The sequence below is a fragment of the Natator depressus genome, chromosome 13, assembly GCF_965152275.1.
Source record: "Natator depressus isolate rNatDep1 chromosome 13, rNatDep2.hap1, whole genome shotgun sequence".
Classification (NCBI taxonomy): domain Eukaryota; kingdom Metazoa; phylum Chordata; order Testudines; family Cheloniidae; genus Natator; species Natator depressus.
The window spans coordinates 20,253,218-20,265,953 of record NC_134246.1 but is presented as its reverse complement, the minus strand read 5'-3'; positions in this window follow the sequence as shown (position 1 = coordinate 20,265,953).

Genomic DNA, 12,736 nt, shown 5'->3' with positions numbered 1-12,736 from the left:
ACAATGCTTCAGACTTACTGTAAAACCGGGGATGATTTCGTAGGCAGTAGACACTTCTTCAGTTGTTCCAAAGTCCAGGTCAGAAATATGGAAGGGATCTAACCAGGACGACACACTTGTTACTTCTCTGTGACAGTGGTTTGGAAACTTATTGACTAAACATTTTTTTGCTGAAAAGTCCCATCGCATCAAAAGCAAAACATTGTGAAAACGTATCAATTACTATGCAAGTTTTGACAGGATAGTTTCTCAGGTCCAGGGTAGACTCTCGGGGAGGGGGAAGTGGAAGAGCTACAGAGAGAGAACAAAAACCTGGCTGTTCTGATCCAAAACCAGACGTTTCGACACTTTCATTCTGCAAAAACTTTTGAAAGTTCTTGTTTTTGTTGCAATGTGGAATGAAAAAAGAAAAGTCAAAAAACCTCAAAAGTTGTCATGAAGTGGAATTGTCATTTTTCCAAACAGCTCTGTTCTCCACGCTTGAGTCCCTGTAAAAAGCCAGCCCTTAACCCCCATTGTGAAGCAAAGCCACTTTAGCTCCCTGCCTGACAACTGCCTCAAAATAAGGGCATCGTAGAATAAGGGTAGCACAGAAACAGTGTAGTAGGCTCTATGCTCCACCTCCAACCCAGCATAGGCAGCATGACTGGGGGTAGGGGGCAGGGACAGAGTGCAGCAGCGCTCCAGTGATCCCTCACTGCTGGGACACCCCTGTGGGTGCTGGGGTCAAATGAGGACAGACAGGATGGTTCTGTCACACAGAGCTGGGTCTAATTTCTGCTCCCTGTCTTTTCTTTATGTCAGCTCCAGCACTCTGTACACTACTCCTCTGCTGGTTAAAATTCAAAGCCTCATAAAATACAGCTGACAAATAACCAAGCCATTTGTACAGCGGGGGAAGTTCTATATTTGACGTAGCACGTTCCAGATTTAGAAAGGAGCCCGTCAGTGAGCTCCATTCAGCATGAGGGACAAAAGCTGTTAAACAACCTTGCTCCAAACTGTCTTAGTTCTGTAGCCCTCCACCGTACAGGGGAGCGAGTCAGAGAGACCTGAATGCTCGGAGCGCTCATCTTCTTGGCCAGCTCATTCATTTCACAGATTGGTCTACAAATGCCAACCCAGTGACTCAACGGACTATTATAGGGTCAACATGCTTTTCTCATTTACCCACACCATCCATTTCTTAGCAGGCATCTTTTGCAAAGGCTTCCTGTCAGAAGCCCTCAAGCAATCCCACTTCACGGACAGGAAGCGGGTCAGAGTTCCAGAGCCAGACATTAGCCAAACCTACTCTGGGCGCACAACTGGCCAGGGCTGTACTTCTCCCTGTGGATCTGGCTGTGGAGTCTTGCTCAAGTCCCATTGTCATCTCAGACAATGAGAGCTGGGTTGAAGGATGAATTTATTGTAGTCAGCACAAAGTGAGCAACTGGGGGGCAGGTGTTTGTGATCTAAGGTGTGGGTCACGTTGGGGATCAAGGGCAGCTCTAGTTATAGGGAGGGCCTGAAACAGGGGAATATTGTGGTTATTGCTATTAATGTGTACAGATTTGGATTTTCAAAGGAGCCTAAAGAAGTTAGGTGCCCATCTTTGGTTGAACTTCAGTGTGATCTGGGTGCCTAACTCCTTTAGGGGCCTTTGAAAATCTCAGCTCTATAGCATAGTAAGAGCATAACGGGTAAAAGACATCCAGCCAATAAGAGGGCCCTGCCCCAAAGAGCTCCAACTTTGCAGGGCAAGATGAACACCGTGAGAGTGGGGAGGGATGCTTCACAGGTGGGCAATCAGGTGGTTTTGGAAGGAGAAGAAGGAGGTTGGTTTGTCAGTGTGATTGGGAAACTGTTCCAAGTGCAAGGGGTGGAATGAAATCAGGTGGAGCTGGCATGGAAAAAACAGGAAGGGGCTGAGAGAGCTGCATAGTGGGAGCTGGGATAGTCCGGATCTAACAGGCCCTGATGTTGATTTTCTGTTGTGCTTTTTCTCGTGGGAAACAAGTGAACTGAGAAAGATTCCAGGATAGACTGGAACTGACATTTGGTTTAAATTTGGCAATAGTTAAAGAGCAGAGCTGGGTTTCAGCACACAGAGAAAACCTGGAATAATCGCCATTGAAATGTCAACCCCAGGGCAAAGTAATCTTAGCTGCCTTCCCTATACACCGCCGCTCAGCAGGGATGTACCGTGGGGCAGCCCTGGCCAGCCACCATGCACTGTGGGGTAACACTGCAAAGCCCAGGGGTCCACACTGTGTGGCTACCACCACATCACCTGAGTTGTACTGTGGGACTGAGCTTCGGCAGCTCTGCTTTTCTCCTGCTGCTTGTGTCCGACTCCCAGCACCACCTCCCTGTCTCCTCCCATTGGGTTGTATTCCCCTCCTCAGCTGCCAAAATCTGCAGCTCTCTCCCCACCAACCCCTTACAGGGACAAGTCCCCCACCACCCCTGCCTGACTCCCTTCCTAGAATCAGAGCCTCTTGCAGTCTCCAGGAGAAGCCCCCCGAAAGTGGTCTGAAAGAAGGGAGGTGGGGGGGGGTCTATCATCACATGGAAGCAGCAGCTTTGGTAAGACAATGCTTAAAGAGCCAGCTCAATATTTATGTCATTGGCTTTTTGGCTGGGCCTCTGACCCCTTGTAGCCCTGCCCCCATACACCCTTTTAAGCACTGCCTGATCCCTCCCCCAACTACCAAACCCTAAAGCAGCATTTCTCAAATGCGGCCATAGTGGCTGCATGTGGCTGCGAGGGGCTTTCCTTGCGGCCACAGCTCCCTGGGCTGTGTATGTGGGTGTGTGGAGGGGGGGGGCAGTAAGAGCGCCTCCCTCTCCCTGTTGCTCCTGGATTCACCACCTTGGTGTTGGTTGCTGGGGCCGCCAGCGGGGGTTGGGCCCTGTCCCCCCTGGAGACACCAGGGGCACAACGCTGGAGGAGCAGGCAGCCAGTGAGTTCCCCACCTTCCCAAAGGCAATGGGACTCAGGCTTTGGGGTTCTGCCCTGGGGTGGCAGGGTCCCAGGCTCAGGCTGCACGGTGGCAGGCTCCAGCAGTGGGGCTTCAGGCTCTAGCCCCACACTGCCTCCCCAAGCCCCTCATCCAGGGCTTAATTTGTCCTCAGGCTTGGCCGGGCTGCGTACGTCTACTGTGAGAAGTTATACTTGTATGTGAGAAGTGATACTTGTATGTTTGTTAATGTCACTTTTCACAGAAGACTTAGTAGCTAGCAATAAATAAATTACAATGATTTGGAACATGTCTATGTGTACATTTATTTGTTTTTCCTGAAGCTAATTAAGTATTTTAGGGAAAAGTGTGAGAGCAGCCACCAGCAAGAGTTGCCACCAGCAAGAGCAAAATCTGTCCTGAGAACCCCTGCCCTAAAGCATGTGCCCATGGCAAGTGCTCTCCCACAACTCCCTTGCCCCAGACCTATCAAACAGCCCCCTAGAAACCAGTCTCCTGGGTACAAGGCTTTGCTCTGTGTGAGGTCTGAGTGATGACCAGACACAAGGAAGGCATCTGGGGCCTGAGACAACTCCCCTGGCAACTGATCAGCCTTCAGAAACACACCAGATGCTGTCTGCGAGTACCTGCAGCCTGCTGATAGGCATTTGCAAGATCTCTTCCAGGTAGTTCCCAGCCAGAAGGCTTTTGCTGCTGGGCGACGGCAGGACTGTATGTAGGACACAGATGTTCTCCCACATGTGCACCACATTTCCACTTTGCCGGCATCAGAGCTCGTATGTGAGGCCTGTCCATGCTCCATGTGACAGAGCAAACCTGTCTTTGCCTTTGTCCCCGCTGGGTCCATCTTGCTGCTCACAGCAGGGGCCTCCTAGCTGTCAGAGGCTCTGCCAAACTGACTCAACTGGGCTTCAGCAAGTTCCCTATTTCCTGCTCAGGTCCTAGTTGGGGAAGTTCTGCAAGTAGGAAGGTAAAACTGACAAGTGATGGGCTTCAAAGCCAATTTCCAGCAGCAGGAGGAGATTATCCTAGCTCTGACACCTAGCAGGGAAGTCAATGCCTCCCTCTGCCTCCCTGGAGGAGTCTCCCTCCGCTGCTGTAACACAAATGCCATAAAGCCATGTCCCTGCTGGCACACGGGTCCTTTTATGAAAAAAGAACAGGAGGCCTTGTGGCACCTTCTCGAAGGTGCCACAAGGCCTCCTGTTCTTTTTGCGAACACAGACTAACACGGCTGCTGCTCTGAAACGGGTCCTTTTACGGAGCTCTCACCAAACCTTGTTTGGGATTTGTAAACATGAAGAGAGAACTGATCTGTCAGCAGACAAACTAAGATTAGTAAGAGCATGGCCCTTGCCCAGGGCAGTTAACGGCTGACAATCTCACACTGCAGACTGAACTACCAGCACATGGGGAACATCATTGCTAGCCCTCCATTCACCCCCTGCATCCTGCAACTGCTCTGCTGCTTCCTGATGCAGTTTTGCTTATGCAGCCTAACCCAGTAGCCCCTGACCCTCCTCAGCCCTGGGATTCATATAGACGATACAGTTACCTGTGGTGCTGGACCCAAGGCTTTGCAGAGAGTTGGGAGGTGATGCTGAGTCCTCCTTATCAAGCTGCCCTGCAGTGGCTCAAGAGCATAAGTACCAACCTCAGGGCACTGTTAAGAGGCAGGGTACAAATCCCAAATTGGCTGTGAGTTTTATATTTATTTCACCAACCAATTTTCAAGTGGAAACTCCCCAGGCCCTATAACAGCCTTAATATGGAGTCACTGACAATCCCCTTGGGTACTTCCATTCTATCTTGCCACCCAGGTAAACTTACCTTTGTGATAGGTGGTTCTTTATACTAAGAATCACAGCAATATCCCAGTCCCAAAGGACCAGTCACTTACCCTCAGTCAATTGTGTCCTAGATCCCGCACCAAAGATAATGCTTGTAGCCAATCCTATAATAAAATGTACACATATTCCTTAAATAGGAAAAGGAAATAAGAGAGTTATTTATAAAGTTAAAGCACAAATGATACACAGATACACAAATGAGTTACAATCTTAAGTTTAACAAATTTATTTGAGCATAAGCTTTTGTGAGCTACTCGAATAAATTTGTTAGTCTCTAAGGTGCCACAAGTACTCCTTTTCTTTTTGCAGACACAGACTAACACGGCTGCTACTCTGAAACCAATCTGAAGTTTCAAAAGCTAATAGAAGCTTCTATAGTAAGCAAGCTCTATATGTCCTTTAGGGCTAACCCAGGCTAAGCACTGGGGTTCTCTTGCTTATGCTTAGAAAACCTTGCTCCCCAGAGTCCAAGCAGCATAGAGATACCGTTCCTTCTTGTGAGGGGTTTTTGCTCCCTTCCCCACATGTGCTCTGAGCTGTAAACTCAGCTGATGGGAGAAATCCACTTTCATGACTCATCTCCCTGAGGTGAGGGGGAAGAGATGAGCAACAAAGTCTTTTGTCCTCTTTAATGTTCCCCAATGGTATGCCTGGTGTCAATGGGCCTTCCTTGTTGGCCAAGATGTAACACCTTCTGTTGGAGATCAGCACTTCACACTCCTTAATGTCTCTCTCCTGTCTGGTGAGTTTGTTACACAGTCACAGAGGCTTACAATACAAATGCTTAAATATTACCTTACAATATGGAATACAGATGCTATAAGTGAGATTAATGCAGGCAGCAACTCACAAGCAACAATAAAGTCTAAACACTAAACACATTATTATAATTCTAATATCTATTTTAACAATATGTCAGGAAGGAATTTTTCCCCAGGTCAGATTGGAAAAGATCCTGGGTTGTTGGTTGGTTGTTTTTGCCTTGCTCTGCAGCACAGGGCAGAGGTCACTTGCAGGTTTAAACTAGTGTAAATGGTGGATTCTCTGTAATTTGAGGTCTTTAAACCATGATTTGAGGTCTTCAGTAACTCAGCCGAAGGTTAAGGGTCTATTTCAGGAGTGGGTGGGCGAGGTTCTATGGCCTGCAATGTGCAGGAGGTCAGAGTAGATGATCATGATGGTCCCTTCTGGCCTTAAAGTCTGTGAGTTTATAACAATGCTTGCACCACAGAGGTGACCCAGACTGGCTCCAGTTATGTATTTGCTAGTGTTCATTTGAGACATGTGGACCTGGGCATGAGCTGGCATCTGGTCTGCCAGCTTCCCTGCATCTACTTCTTCACTGACAGTTGTCAATTCCGCTGCTCCTTTCACAAAGGAAACTTGCGGGTGGAGGCCTTTGCTGGTACTGGCAGTATGCTGGGCTCTCGTCCTGTCTTCCCCCCTCCCTGCTCTGCTCCCTCTTTGCCTTATTCATTTTGTGGGCAGCATCAGTGGCAAGGACAAGGACTGAATGGGGCCATGGAGTCTGAATGCCCCTCTTCCCCAGATGGAGTGTCTCCAGGTCCAGTGAGGCTCAGAGGCAGAGAGGATGGTATGTGTGGGAAAGATAGTACATCCCTTGCACTCACTGTGCCTGTGTCCTGCAGGTATTTATCCATAAGGGACGTCTTTCATCAGCTCTGAATCCACTGAAAAGTTGCTGTAGGAAGCACAAGTGGGGGATGCATTTGGCAAAATCTATCCAGGGGAAAACAGCTGAGACTTTCCTCTTGGATCTGTGCTCTGGGGCTCCATTAATCTTTAGACTGTAACAGAGTCTGTTTTCAAACATACAGTCAAGCACCAAGTTAATTGGAGGCAGTCCTGGAACAGAAGATTTGAGCTTATTGAAAACATAAAACTACTGGGGCATTTCCCACTTGCCAAATATCAGGATCAGTGACAATTAATTAGCAATTAATCATTTTAGTTTGAAATATCAGACTGCATCATCACAGATAGATAGGCATCCTCAGGCTGTAGACATGACTAACTGGGTGAGGAGAGGTGAGATTTGCATTGGTTGCACCTGGATAAACTCGGAGTCGTATGAAAATTGCCAGGGGATATTCCATAGGCCTGTCGATAGAGCTCAGCAAATAATTGATTTTGCAGTTGCGAGGGGAGCTTGCAGGGCCCCTGCAGAGAGAACACTGGTCACATGGGGTCACATTTTCAAAAGGGCTCAGCAGCTCTCCCTTCTGACCAGATTTTCAAAGGGGCTCAGCATCCAAAGGGGCTAAGTTTTTTTAAAAAATCTGGGGTACAATCTTCAAAAGTGCTTAAGTGACTTAGAAACCCAGTTCCATTGACTTTCAATGAGACTAGGCTATGTCCCCTTTTGAAAATGGAAGTGAGACTCCTGAGACACTTAAGTGCTTTGGACAATTTTACTCCTACTCCCTTATTTTGGTGCCTACGTGGGAGCCGTGAGCTTTCAAAGATACTGGCCATGCTGCAGGCTCCCTTCCTTGCCTCCAGCTGCAAGAAAGAACAGATGGGAGAAGGAGACTGAATGAAGGGTAAATGTAGACATTGCAATCTACATATTTTCCAAAAATGATAAAACATTTATTGCGCTACAGACAACCAAAGATACAGGAAATACTTTCCTATCATTACTGTTGCAGGCAAGGAATTGCTGTAGGTGCCCAGGGATGTTGTGCATTTGGGACTGGAAGGGGAGGAATACGACATGGTCCAGACTTTGGAAAAGTTTAAGGCCCTGTGATCCATGTCACAGCTATTGCCAGTTGCCAGGTAACGAGTCCAAGCGTGTCCCATGCCCATCACATCTCACTATTTGTACTACAGGAGGAGAAATGTCATTGATGCTAGCAGACGCTCTGCCTCTAATAGACAATCCCGACAAGAGAGTCTGAATGGATTTATTGATGGCCTCTCCTGTGGTTTCTGGTAATACTCTTCTTTCTCTGTGTTAACCGATCTCCTTACAAATGGCCGCTGAGCACAGTGAGAGCCCGTCATCTTCATCATCATCATTACACTGAAGGCACCGCAGATGGCCCGAAGCACTGAGGCAGGCCAGAGAGGAGCGAGCAGGGTTGTGTGGTGAAAGCTCCAGCACTTATTAAGGTTTGTGGCTTCTTCCAGCTTGTTTCCATTTCCTGGCTATTTATGCTTGTGGGATTTCCATTTATTTATGGTAATCAATCCTTGCAGCTTTGACGTTTCAAGGTCACCTTGGAGGCCCTAGTGCACTAGTCCTAGCCAGGGCTTAAATTCTCAAAGAATATTTCCCAGAGTCCCACCATGGCAGGTGCCTGGGTCCAGGGTGTCAGCCCCACGGGTTTAAAAATATGTATCGGAAGCGCCACTCCGGACAGCTCCAGCTGAATTTAAGCCCTGGTCCTGGCCCTATTGAAGTCAATGGGAGTTTTGTCATTGACTTCAGTGGAACCGGGGCTTGAGCTTGGTTGGCTTGGAAGGAGGGGTGGTTGAGCAGGTAAACTACTGGACTAAGAGTCAGGAGACCTGGGCTTTATCCCGGCTCCACCCCAGGCTCCCTATGTGACCAAGGACAAGCCCACCGTGTGGCCATTTGCCTCTTCTATGCATTTCTGCATTTTCAGAAGGGGAATTAAACTCAGGGCCTGAGGAAGGCAGCTTAGCTGTGCATGGTCTGAAATACGTTATCTTCTGAAAGCTGCAGTTTCACAGCCTGGCACACAGGATGCCTCCTGTAGCGATAACCCCAAGAGACAATGAAGTGAGTCTCTAGATAACGGCACGGGGAGAAGCAAGTCTGTCAGCAGGCAGCAGATGTGTGGGGGGGGGGCGGGGGAGTAGAAGTGCAGAATATCTTTTTTTTTTCCAGAGCGATGCCCCATCATTACAGAGTGTGAAGGTTCCCCTGTGGAAAAGGCTCACAACAACACAAGGGGGGCAAACTGGTCTGTTGGTGCAGAGCCCAGCTGTCATGCGCTGAGAAGACTAACAAAAGCCATCTCCACTTCTGCCCTAATTTAGTTTTCTTGAACGGAAAAGGATTACTATTATTTTTACACCTAGATGTTAAAACCCAGTGTGCTAACCGAATGCCAGTTTGGTGATGGCTCTCTGCCTCACAAACTCCTCCTGCATTTTCAATTAGATACAGGATCCTTCTTCCCTTCCTGTCTTAAACTGCTGGGTTGTGGAGCTACATGCTGTCAAATGGTTGTGGCCTTTAGCCCCAGAGGTGGCTGCTTTTCCGTGATCCCTGTGTGTAGTTGGTAGGTCAGTTTGTTGCTTGGGAAGTGCTTTAGGATCCTTCTGTGCTGAAAGGAGTTATACAGATGCACTAGATTCATTTTTATCCTCTCCCCTGTATTTATTTACTGCTACATTACCATCGGCAATGGAGAGGCAACAAAGCCGACGTAAGCCAAGTGCTTTTTGCAGTGACTCATTGCATTCTTGTGATGGCTGCTTGCTTCAGACTATCCCTACCTCTGTGATTTGCTTCTAAACTGTAGAGAACACACAGGAAAAAGGCTTCTTCTCTCATTTCTGTGCAGGGAATTTACCATCCCTGGGGATAGCCACGCAAAGCCAGTGGGCATTGGTGGGAGGAGAGACACCTGTCTGCACAAAGGAAGAAGGGGGCAGACTTGCAAAGAAGAGACGGTAAGGCATTTTCAGCTGACCTGCTTTCGTGCCTATTTCCATCTCCACATCATCCTGAGTTAGTTCAGAAAAGTCATGCTCAGTACACATACCCACGCTGCACTGCTATACACAGTGGCATCTGGAGTACGCAAATAGAGAGCTCACAACGGAGAGGGGGGCCTGATTCTCAGTGACACTGTGGCCTCTGTTACCTGGCTCTGGCAGCATAAAGGGCCTGAAAGTGGGAGTAACTGAGTCCTGCTCACTGCAAGGCCCCTGTGGGGTGGGGTGAAAGGGCTTTGTGGAAAGAAGAGCTCAGACCTTGGTTTGCTAACAGGGGAGAACGTTCTCGCCCACATCTGAGGCTGTGCAGCAAGAGGGAATTTCACCTCAGCACAAAGTCTGTGCACCACTTAAATCCCAGTTAAGCCCTCAAGTCCCAGTTAAGTCCTTTGAGGGCTTGTGCGGGCCTTCTGCACAGGGGTGACTTTCACCCCAAATGTGCCTTTTCCTCGTCAACTTCTTATGCTCAAAGGGTCCACAGGGTTGTTGGCATCAATAGAAAGTATCAAGAAATGCCCAGGATTCCGGTGGCCCTTCCCAGCTTGAATCTACTGCCCCTTCCCTAGCTAGAAAGATCAAATGAAGGCAAGATGAGTCCTTTGCGGCACTCCAGAGTCCCTGATTTCAGACTGCAAACTCCTTGGGGCAACAATTTGCAGTGAAATCCTGCCCCGTGGAAGTGGATGGCAAAACTTCCAGTGACTTCAACAGGGCCAGGATTTCACCCCTGACATTTTCACTTCCCCGCAAAGCCCTGTGGGCACCGATGACTCTCCATAAATAAATAATAAGGGACCTGCCCCTCTCCACAAGAGTCACTGCCTCATCTGTCAGCTGGAGTGTTAGAAAAGGAGTTGGGGGGTGGGGCTCATTCTGGGCAGGGCTTGAAGTTCTGCTTTATGCTGGAGGACTCTTGTCATTGACGGTTATCTTTGCTGGACGGTGGTTTTTAAGTAAATGCATCAGAGGCTACTGATGGGCAGTGCATATTTTACAGCTAAATACAAGAAAGAAATAAAACAACTCAATCTGGAGTATTCCCTCAAAGGGTCATAAAGCAGGGGCTTCAGGGCAAACTTCCTCTCCAATAAAATGGCTGTCTAAAAAATATTTGGAGGAAAAAGAAAATCCAACTTGACTATCACGTAAAAAGGAGATGCTGAGAAAACTGAATTTAAAATACATCCCTGATCCCACTCTCAGGGCTGGGGTATCTGCCACCATAATTAATTATATGGCCACATATTTATTCTGGGATGCTCTGTTCAGATGAATTCACATACATTTACTCCCAAGTTTCCAGGCTGCTGAGCCATCCCTAATTACCATAAAAAATAAATAACTTTTGCTTCATATCACAGCAGAGAGGAATTTCCCTTTGTCTTTTGAGGCCTCCCTTGAAGACTCCCTCCCCCCAGCTGCCTCCTTCCCACGTAAACAAGCAGGTTGAAACACACAGAGACACTGACACATCACACACGGAAACACACAGATCCCCCAACAGGAACGAGCTCATTCTGCTACACAGAACCGTTACACTAATGACTAACCCAGCAGAGTGAAATGTGCAAAACCCAGGCAGGCTCTCACCAAAACTACAATCCAGGACCAGTTTTCAGTGGGACATGAAGCACACTTCAAACACAAAAAGGAGAGATGGCACAAAAAACGTGACCCAGGAGACATTGACAGAGATTGACTTTCTGCACAAACTACTTAGACTGTAAGCTCTGTAGAGCAGGGACCATCTTTTCATTGCACACCTGTACAGCACCTAGCGGCATGGGGCCCTTGTTTGTGTCTGAAACACAAGGGAGCAGGAGGCAGAGGTTTCCTCAAACAACCAGGAAGATACAAATACATTTTTTATCAAAAAGCAATAAGAGAAAACTGTGTCTAACCTGGAAGAAAGGTGAGAGAGGGCAGTGACCTGCCACCAGACTTGGAACAAAGAGGACATGGGATAAAATTCCATAGTATGAAGTCTCATTCTGGGCTGGTTGTGTAGAGATCACCTGTACAGACTCTCATAAATACCGACACAGCCACGTTGCATTCAAATGTAACCCCCAGCCCACACCCGATGGAGTGCTAAGATTTTTCCTTTCCCATCACTCTACCCTGGTAACTGACCTCTGATATAGGGTGTGGGAGTGTAACAGTTTCTGGGCCCTCCTGATTCATAGAGATTGCTCTGGGTGGCAAAGGCAGCCCCGTGAGCTGAAATGGGATGACTGCTATGCCTGGGGCTTTTCTGGATTCAATCATCCTACAACAATCTCTTCTTAAAGAGACAATGTCCTCCTAAGCCTCCCTGCCTAGGTCATTCCAAGTCAGTGAAGATGCCTACCAAATGTCCTGTCCTGAGAGCATCTCAAACATGAGGCATAGCCTGGTTTCCCAGACATGCACAATGCTGCCTCATGGTTCTGCAAGATTCTAAATGCATTTTGAAGATTGCCCGCTGTCTTAACTCTCCTGAGATCACCTTTCCACCAGACACAGAGTTTAGCAATACATGGACAAGAACTGCTGCCAGGGTCACATCCTTGTGCTGGGTGTGCCAGTGAACGATGGTGACCATGTGCCTGGAGCCTGAACACTCTGGGATAGATGCATCCCTGGCATAACTGCACTCATGTCAAGATAATTTCACCCAGGATAAATTTGCTCACACTAGCAAAAGTGGGTGGAGAATTCCTCCTCCACCAGCACTAGACTAGCCCCTGGGTGGTGCTATCTCATCCTGCTCAGAGCAGCCAGTCTATGGCAGCACTCCCAGTGCTGGGAGCTCAGGAGAGCTGCACTGGTGGTAGGAGGTTTTCACAAGCTAGACAAGCTGTAGTGTAGATGGCGGGTCAGATGACAGTATTAAAATGCCGGGCCTTGCTCCATCTCTCACTGCTAGTACCACCTGCAGCTGTGCCAAGGGGGAATTATCTGTCCTAACCTTGCCAGAGCAGGCAAAAGTTTTATATCCTCACTGGGAATACTTAATCCAGACCTTTAATATTCATTGAATGTGGGGGTGGTGGGGGAGGGGCTGTCATTTCCCCTAAAGCCCCTGCAGGTTTGTTCACACATCATACCTGGTTATGCTGCCAGTGCCGCGGGAAGAACATGTTGAATGTTATGCATGTTTAGTTTTTCCAATGACTACTCCACTACATGCGTGTCTTATCCCTGTAGGGCCTGATCCAAAGCCCA